The sequence below is a fragment of the Schistocerca cancellata genome, chromosome 2 (genome assembly GCF_023864275.1).
Source record: "Schistocerca cancellata isolate TAMUIC-IGC-003103 chromosome 2, iqSchCanc2.1, whole genome shotgun sequence".
In the NCBI taxonomy this organism is placed as follows: domain Eukaryota; kingdom Metazoa; phylum Arthropoda; class Insecta; order Orthoptera; family Acrididae; genus Schistocerca; species Schistocerca cancellata.
Window position 1 is genome coordinate 122,230,824 of NC_064627.1, and position 10,001 is coordinate 122,240,824.

A 10,001-nucleotide genomic window follows, 5' to 3' on the forward strand; every position below is an offset into this window, starting at 1 on the left:
ATTTTCGGTGGGTGACCAGATATACACTCCTGGAAATTGAAATAAGAACACCGTGAATTCATTGTCCCAGGAAGGGGAAACTTTGTTGACATATTCCTGGGGTCAGATACATCACATGATCACACTGACAGAACCACAGGCATATAGACACAGGCAACAGAGCATGCACAATGTCGGCACTAGTACAGTGTATATCCACCTTTCGCAGCAATGCAGGCTGCTATTCTCCCATGGAGACGATCGTAGAGATGCTGGATGTAGTCCTGTGGAACGGCTTGCCATGCCATTTCCACCTGGCGCCTCAGTTGGACCAGCGTTCATGCTGGACGTGCAGACCGCGTGAGACGACGCTTCATCCAGTCCCAAACATGCTCAATGGGGGACAGATCCGGAGATCTTGCTGGCCAGGGTAGTTGACTTACACCTTCTAGAGCACGTTGGGTGGCACGGGATACATGCGGACGTGCATTGTCCTGTTGGAACAGCAAGTTCCCTTGCCGGTCTAGGAATGGTAGAACGATGGGTTCGATGACGGTTTGGATGTACCGTGCACTATTCAGTGTCGCCTCGACGATCACCAGTGGTGTACGGCCAGTGTAGGAGATCGCTCCCCACACCATGATGCCGGGTGTTGGCCCTGTGTGCCTCGGTCGTATGCAGTCCTGATTGTGGCGCTCACCTGCACGGCGCCAAACACGCATACGACCATCACTGGCACCAAGGCAGAAGCGACTCTCATCGCTGAAGACGACACGTCTCCATTCGTCCCTCCATTCACGCCTGTCGCGACACCACTGGAGGCGGGCTGCACGATGTTGGGGCGTGAGCGGAAGACGGCCTAATGGTGTGCGGGACCGTAGCCCAGCTTCATGGAGACGGTTGCGAATGGTCCTCGCCGATACCCCAGGAGCAACAGTGTCCCTAATTTGCTGGGAAGTGGCGGTGCGGTCCCCTACGGCACTGCGTAGGATCCTACGGTCTTGGCGTGCATCCGTGCGTCGCTGCGGTCCGGTCCCAGGTCGACGGGCACGTGCGCCTTCCGCCGACCACTGGCGACAACATCGATGTACTGTGGAGACCTCACGCCCCACGTGTGGAGCAATTCGGCGGTACGTCCACCCGGCCTCCCGCATGCCCACTATACGCCCTCGCTCAAAGTCCGTCAACTGCACATACGGTTCACGTCCACGCTGTCGCGGCATGCTACCAGTGTTAAAGACTGCGATGGAGCTCTGTATGCCACGGCAAACTGGCTGACACTGACGGCGGCGGTGCACAAATGCTGCGCAGCTAGCGCCATTCGACGGCCAACACCACGGTGCCTGGTGTGTCCGCTGTGCCGTGCGTGTGATCTTTGTTTGTATAGCCCTCTCGTAGTGTCCGGAGCAAGTATGGTGGGTCTGACACACCGGTGTCAATGTGTTCTTTTTTCCATTTCCAGGAGTGTATTAAACAAGTTTTTCGTTTGCACATATAATCTATAGATTTAAAACGGTTCATTGACATTTTTATAATAAAATGGAAAGGTACTTACTGAGCCGTGTTGCGGCTCACATTGGTGCCGTTGGTAGGTTGGCATCGTGTAATAGGGATAGTAAAGTCTCGTTTTCTTCTTGTGTTTACTGGCGCCACTACGTTTGCTAGCGTTGTCTGTAAGCGAGTGGCAGCAGCAGCGGATATCGATATCTAGTACAGTGGTGCTATCTTTGGAGGGACGTCAAGTGTTTTCTGGCTCGGAATGTGTCGGGGAGTTCTGTTGGGACGGAGCAGCAGTGAGGTCCGGCAGCGGAAGGACCTGCTGTGACCGCTGGCGGCACGCAGGCACAGCCGGATCGAAGGGCTGTAGTTGCGAGGGCCACAACCTCGTTGTCCAACGGACCCAGGACGTTTGAGTTGAGTGAACATTAACCCAGTAGTGAAACCTCCACTGTTTTGAGATCACGCCGTTCGTTCGAGCGTTACTGCTCGCAGGGTCACTGAGACGAAGAGCAACGAGTCGAATGTTTGGAGTCGGCGAAATTAATAAGCCGTCCTCCACTTCTTATTATTAATCACTGAATTCCTTGTGTCATTAATGGTGAAGTTCAAAAATGGCTCTGAGCACTATGGGAGTTAACATCTAAGGTCATCAGTCCCCTAGAACTTCGAACTACTTAAACCTAACTAACCTAAGGGCATCACACATATCCATGCCCGAGGCAGGATTCGAACCTGCGAACGTAGTGGTCGCGCGGTTCCAGACTGAGGAGCCTACGACCGCTCGCTCACAGCGGCCAGTGGTGAAGTTCAACCAGCGGTATTTTTCTGCCTTGTGGCCGCTAACACCCCAGTTACCTGCCCTGGAGGTTAGCGTATTTTCGCGGTAGTGTACCTTTCCTCGCTTTGCCACTGCTGTCCAGTAAGGCGTGTAGTTCGACAGCAGCCTTGATTGAGGTTCCAAGACTACTTTGGTCGTATTGGTTCCTTCTGCTTCTGGATGTTCTAAACACCAGATTCTGAAGACGCAGTGCTATCCGGCGATTCCACCTTGCCTCGGTTATTCCATGGTTGTATTGTTTATCAGACGTTAGGTAGATTTTGCAAGAGTGTTGGTGTGCGTTTAAACTGTCACTAGATTGAGTTGCCATCCGGTTAAGTGAATACAGCTCTTGGCTGCCTATCTCATCGTTCACGAAGTTGAGTGACTTTCCCAGGTCGATCGTTGGAGCACTGTCTGAGGCCCACTTCTCTCTTCATTTGGACAGATTGTCATGATTGTTTTTTTATATATATATTTAAATTTTGAATTATTACTGTTTGGGCCTTCAGCCGACAAATAGTTTGAATTTCTTGTTAATAACGCCTTCAGCCGTAACTTGTTTTAAGAAATTTTGTTTGGACAAGATATCTTAACACTGAAATTTTGATGATTGTTCTTCAAACATCTCTCAAAGAAGTTTAATTGCTTCTCAAAAATATGCTATCCAGGCCTTCAGCCGTCAAATTGTTTTTTACTACTATTGGGGCCTTCAGCAAACAAATAATTTGAATTTCTTGTCAATAAGGCCTTAAGCCCCCCCTCCCGCCCCATGAACCATGGACCTCGCCGTTGGTGGGGAGGCTTGCGTGTCTCAGCGATACAGATGGCCGTACCGTAGGTGCAACCACAACGGAGGGGTATCTGTTGAGAGGCCAGAAAAACGTATGGTTCCTGAAGAGGGGCACCAGCCTTTTCAGTAGTTGCAGGGGCAACAGTCTGGATGATTGACTGATCTGGCCTTGTAACACTAACCAAAACGGCCTTGCTGTGCTGGTACTGCGAACGGCTGAAAGCAAGGGGAAACTACAGCCGTATTTTTTCCCGAGGGCATGCAGCTTTACTGTATGATTAAATGATGATGGCGTCCTCTTGAGTAAAATATTCCGGAGGTAAAATAGTCCCCCATTCGGATCTCCGGGCGGGGACTACTCAAGAGGATATCATTATCAGGAGAAAGAAAACTGGCGTTCTACGGATCGGAGCGTGGAATGTCAGATCCCTCAGGTAAGTTAGAAAATTTAAAAAGGGAAATGGATAAGTTAAAGTTAGAAATAGTGGAAATTAGTGAAGTTCGGTGGCAGGAGGAACAAGACTTCTGGTCAGGTGACTACAGGGTTATAAAAACAAAATCAAATAGGGGTAATGCAGGAGTAGGTTTAATAATGAATAGGAAAATAGCAATACGGGTAAGCTACTACAAACAGCATACTGAACGCATTATTGTGACCAAGATAGATATGAAGTCCACGCCTACCACAGTAGTACTAGTTTGTATGGCGACTAGGTCTGCAGATGACGAAGAAATTGAAGAAATGTATGATGGAATAAAAGAAATTATTCAGATAGTGAAGGGAGACAAAAACTTAATAGTCATGGGTGACTGGAATTCGTCAGTAGGAAAAGGGAGAGAAGGAAACGTAGTAGGTGAATATGGATTGGGGCTAAGAAATGAGAGAGGAAGGCGCCTGGTAGAATGTTGCACAGAGCACAACTTAATCATAGCCAACACTTGGTTCAAGAATCATAAAAGAAGGTTGTATACATGGAAGAAGCCTGGAGATACTGACAGGTTTCAGATAGATTATATAATGGTAAGACCGAGATTTAGGAATCAGGTTTTAAATTGTAAGACACTTCCAGGGACAGATGTGTACACGGACCACAATCTATTGGTTATGAACTGTAGATTAAAACTGAAGAAACTGCAAAAAGGTGGGAATTTAAGGTGGTGGGACCTGGATAAACTGAAAGAACCAGAGGTTGTACATAGTTTCAGGGCGAGCATAAGGGAACAATTGACAAGAATGGGGGAAAGAAATACAGTAGAAGATGAATGGGTAGCTTTGAGGGATGAAGTAGTGAAGGCAGCAGAGGATCAAATAGGTAAAAAGACGAGGGCTAATAGAAATCCTTGGGTAACAGAAGAAATATTGAATTTAATTGATGAAAGGAGAAAATATAAAAATGCAGTAAATGAAGCAGGCAAAAAGGAATACAAACGTCTCAAAAATGAGATCAACAGGAAGTGCAAAATGGATCAGCAGGGATGGTTAGAGGACAAATGTAAGGATGTAGAGGCTTATCTCACTAGGGGTAAGATAGATACTGCCTACAGGAAAATTGAAGAGACCTTTGGAGAAAAAGAGAACCACTTGTATGAATATCAAGAGCTCAGGTGGAAACCCGGTTCTAAGCAAAGAAGGGAAAGCAGAAAGGTGGAAGGAGTATGTAGAGGGTCTATAAAAGGGCGATGTACTTGAGGACAATATTATGGAAATGGAAGCGGATGTAGATGAAGATGGAATGGGAGATACGATACTGCGTGAAGAGTTTGACAGAGCACTGAAAGACGTGAGTCGAAACAAGGCCCCGGGAGTAGACAACATTCCTTTAGAACTACTGACAGCCTTGGGAGAGCCAGTCCTGACAAAACTCTACCATCTGGTGAGCAAGATGTATGAAACAGGCGAAATACCCTCAGACTTCAAGAAGAATATAATAATTCCAATCCCAAAGAAAGCAGGTGTTGACAGATGTGAAAATTACCGAACTTTCAGTTTAATAAGACACGGCTGCAAAATACTAACGCGAATTCTTTACAGACGAATGGAAAAAATGGTAGTAGCCAATCTCGGTGAAGATCAGTTTGGATTCCGTAGAAATATCGGAACACGTGATGCAATACTGACCCTACGACTTAACTTAGAAGCTAGATTAAGGAAAGGCAAACCTACGTTTCTAGCTTTTGTAGACGTAGAGAAAGCTGTTGACAATGTTGACTGGAATACACTCTTTCAAATTCTGAAGGTGGCAGGGGTAAAATACAGGGAGCGAAAGGCTATTTACAATTTGTACGGAAACCAGACGGCAGTTTTAAGAGTCGAGGGACATCAAAGGGAAGCAGTGGTTGGGAAGGGAGTGAGACACGGTTGTAGCCTCTCCCCGATGTTATTTAATCTGTATATTGAAGGAATCAAAAGAAAAATTCGGAGTAGGTATTAAAATCCATGGAGAATAAATAAAAACTTTGAGGTTCACCGATGGCATTGTAATTCTGTCAGAGACAGCAAAGGACTTGGAAGAGCAGTTGAACGGAATGGATAATGTCTTGAATGGAGGATATAAGATGAATATAAACAAAAGCAAAACGAGGATAATGCAATGTAGTCGAATTAAGTCGGGTGATGCTGAGCTAATTAGATCAGGAAATGAGACACTTACAGTAGTAAAGGAGCTTTGCTATTTGGGGAGCAAAATAATTGATGATGGTCGAAGTAGAGAGGATATAAAATGTAGACTGGCAATGGCAAGGAAAGCATTTCTGAAGAAGAGAAATTTGTTAACATCGGGTATAGATTTAAGTGTCAGGAAGGCATTTCTGAAAGTGTTTGTATGGAGTGTAGCCATGTATCGAAGTGAAACATGGACGATAAATAGTTTGGACAAGAAGAGAAGCTTTCGAAATGTGGTGCTACAGAAGAATGCTGAAGATTAGATGGGTAGATAACTAATGAGGAAGTACTGAATAGGATTGGGGAGAAGAGAAGTTTGTGGCACAACTTGACTAGAAGAAGGTATCGGTTGGTAGGACATGTTCTGAGGCATCAAGGGATCACCAATTTAGTATTGGAGGGCAGCGTGGGGGGTAAAAATCGTAGAGGGAGACCAAGAGATGAATACACTAAACAGATACAGAAGGATGTAGATTGCAGTAGGTACTGGGAGATGAAGAAGCTTGCACAGGATAGAGTAGCATGGATAGCTGCATCAAACCAGTCTCAGAACTGAAGACCACAACAACAACAAGGCCTTCAGCTGTGAATGTAATTGGTCTTAAGAATTGTAATTAGATATTGTCTCTTAACAGTGAAATTTTGATGATTGTCTTTTTTAAAAAAAATATTGTAGTATCTCTTGGAGAAATTTAACTGGTTCTTAAGAATTTGCTATCCAGGCCTTCCGCCTCCAATTGTCTTTTGAGTTATAACCATTGGGGCCTTTGGCCGACAAATAATTTGAATTTCTGGTCAATAAGGCCTTCAGTCATGTGTGCAGCTTGCTTAAGAATATTTTTTTTGATTAGACATTGTGGCTTAACAGTCAAATTTGATAATTGTTCCTTATTGTCAACTTTATTTGCAACTGTTTGCAAATAAAGTGTACGTGATATATAAAAAAAACTGTACAACCAACGGTAACTGATTACGGCCCCATTCACAGGGAATCCTGCCTTTCCCTAAGTATCAGGTTTCACTTACAGATCAACGTCTAATTTATTGCTTTAAAGCCAAACAGCTTTCTCTCATGTGGCAATATGGTTCAAAGTTTGCAGTGGCCAAAAGAATAAGCAAACCGTGAACCAGTTGCCACATTGCTCTTTGGCTTAAAAATAATGAATTAGATGCTGATCTGTAAGTACTTTTCCATTTTGTTATAAATACCTCAATGAACTGTTTTAAATCGATAACCTCTATGTGCAAATGAAAAAAATCGTTTAATTTTTACAGGACCCCCAGTGAAGATGCTTTGTCGCTAACAAGGAACCCCATGATCACTAGGTCGCAATTTCAGTTTTTAATAAGGCTCATTTGAAAGTGTTGTGATAACAATTATGAGAGGAAAAATATTAGTTGATTATGGTTCACGATGTGCATCAGGAGGGCGACAGAAAATGAGTTCCCGGAAGGTGCAGAGGTCAACCTTCTATGGGGTGTATGTATTACACTCCACAAAATGGACATCGTCGACATTCGAGAAATGTTGAAAACAAACCGTTAACTGCACTATGAACAACAAATGAAAAATGGCGTGCTAGAAGGGTCAGAAAGGTTCGCACCATAAAGATCGAAGGTGAACTCCTTGGAAGTTACAAACTGTGCAGGGGGTTCAGCTAGGTATCCACTCTTAAAGGATGCGTATAGAATCGTACAGGTGTAACAGGATGATGAGAACTGATTGAAAGTGGTGGTATGCAACAGAATGCGAAACAGTCTATCGCGTAACTTATCGCGAAACTCGCTATCCTTTAAGGCGTAGTTGCAGACAGTGCGATAATATGCTTTATAGGAACGGAAAAAGCAAACATAAAGAGGCTGGATTTGTCCAGTGGCCCCAGGTAGCAAAAAATGCAGCATCACACACATTCCAGGAGTGATAGTCTGCTCTGAAGGAGTATGTTTTTTATAGGCAGGCCAGTCAGACGCAGAATCAGTCGAAAGCAAATTAGTGTGACCAGCCAGTGGCCAAAAGCATTGAATGTTCCTCCAAAATTACATCATTGTACCTTACATAGTCCAGGAGATAAGACGTCATAAAAACTAGTGTTTCGTAATGGGACCACTGAGCTACTTCAAGCACAATTTCAAACTTTTCCTAAACTTTTTTTCAGCTAAATCCTTAAAGGTAAATATTTAACACATTAAATCATTTGTGAAGTAATCAGATGTCTGAATCTGTTTTATACATGGGAGTTTTTCCGTCATGTGTTCTATTGTTGTTACACACAGTTACATTCTAAATTACACGGCTTTCATTTTTATTTTTTTTTTTTAACATGTTTAAGGTTCACATAAATGTACTTAGCATTTAGTAACACATTTTAAGATTTTTGTTCATGAAATTTTAAAACACTCTGCCAAGCACTTAATTGTGACCTGCAGGGCAATCACGTAGATGAGCTGTATATGTTTTAAAGACTCAAAAATAGATATTAAACATCTTGTAGACTGTTCTGCACTCTTCATAGGACGTTTAGGGGCATTTGTCGTCTCTGTGTGTTAGGGAAGGTATTCAGTCTCGTAATATGGACTTAGCCAAATTCAGTCTAAAACTTTTTTGTTACTCCTTCCTTTGTACGAGGTCTTTTGTACATAATACAACAACTAGCAATAGCTTAATCAGTAAAATGCTTAAAGAATCAAACTTGCCATTTTTTATGTTCTGGTATATTTTTTGAGCACTTGACCATCATAAGCACCTTATGGCTCACTTCCAACACAACAGCGTGACAGAATAACACACTGAAATCGCCCTCCTAATAATCAATCGCTTTCCTAATAGTCAATTTACATATAGCCAAAGCATTACGTAATTCAGGTTTTCGTCATTCAAGATAAGATAGCTACTGTTTTCACAGTACAGGAAATATAGAGAAAAGTTCTGAGAATGTAATCTGAGGTATACTTACGTGTACTCGAATTTCGACCTCTACTGCAGTCAATATAAGTAATAATTCTAGTAAAGATATATATCAAACAAATATACGACCCTTTTCAGGTATTAAAAGCAACAAAGAGAGTAAATCTAAGGTATGCATAGAATACCACATTATTTCAAAATACCTCCAGAGAGCGTGCTGTAGGCAGCTATTCCCCTGACTCATGTCTTCAAAAGCGGGGGTAACGACGTATACAGGCCCTGCAACGAACTTGTGACGTCACACTAGTTTGCTTGTCTACCACACTTCGCGAACTCTCGGCTTCGTTCAGGACCCACGGGAAATCAATATTTAATTGAAAAGTTACCCAATAAAGGTCTTAATTTTGTCGTGTGCTATCGAGAGCTTGCATCCATTTAAGCACGCGGTCAAGAATTATTAAACTCGTCTGAAATACACTGCTGGAAATTGAAATAAGAACACCGTGAATTCATTGTCCCAGGAAGGGGAAACTTTATTGACACATTCCTGGGGTCAGATACATCACATGATCACACTGACAGAACCACAGGCACGTAGACACAGGCAACAGAGCATGCACAATGTCGGCACTAGTACAGTGTATATCCACCTTTCGCAGCAATGCAGGCTGCTATTCTCCCATGGAGACGATCGTAGAGATGCTGGATGTAGTCCTGTGGAACGGCTTGCCATGCCATTTCCACCTGGCGCCTCAGTTGGACCAGCGTTCGTGCTGGACGTGCAGACCGCGTGAGATGACGCTTCATCCAGTCCCAAACATGCTCAATGGGGGACAGATCCGGAGATCTTGCTGGCCAGGGTAGTTGACTTACACCTTCTAGAGCACGTTGGGTGGCACGGGATACATGCGGACGTGCATTGTCCTGTTGGAACAGCAAGTTCCCTTGCCGGTCTAGGAATGGTAGAACGATGGGTTCGATGACGGTTTGGATGTACCGTGCACTATTCAGTGTCCCCTCGACGATCACCAGTGGTGTACGGCCAGTGTAGGAGATCGCTCCCCACACCATGATGCCGGGTGTTGGCCCTGTGTGCCTCGGTCGTATGCAGTCCTGATTGTGGCGCTCACCTGCACGGCGCCAAACACGCATACGACCATCATTGGCACCAAGGCAGAAGCGACTCTCATCGCTAAAGACGACACGTCTCCATTCGTCCCTCCATTCACGCCTGTCGCAACACCACTGGAGGCGGGCTGCACGATGTTGGGGCGTGAGCGGAAGACGGCCTAACGGTGTGCGGGACCGTAGCCCAGCTTCATGGAGACGGTTGCGAATGGTCCTC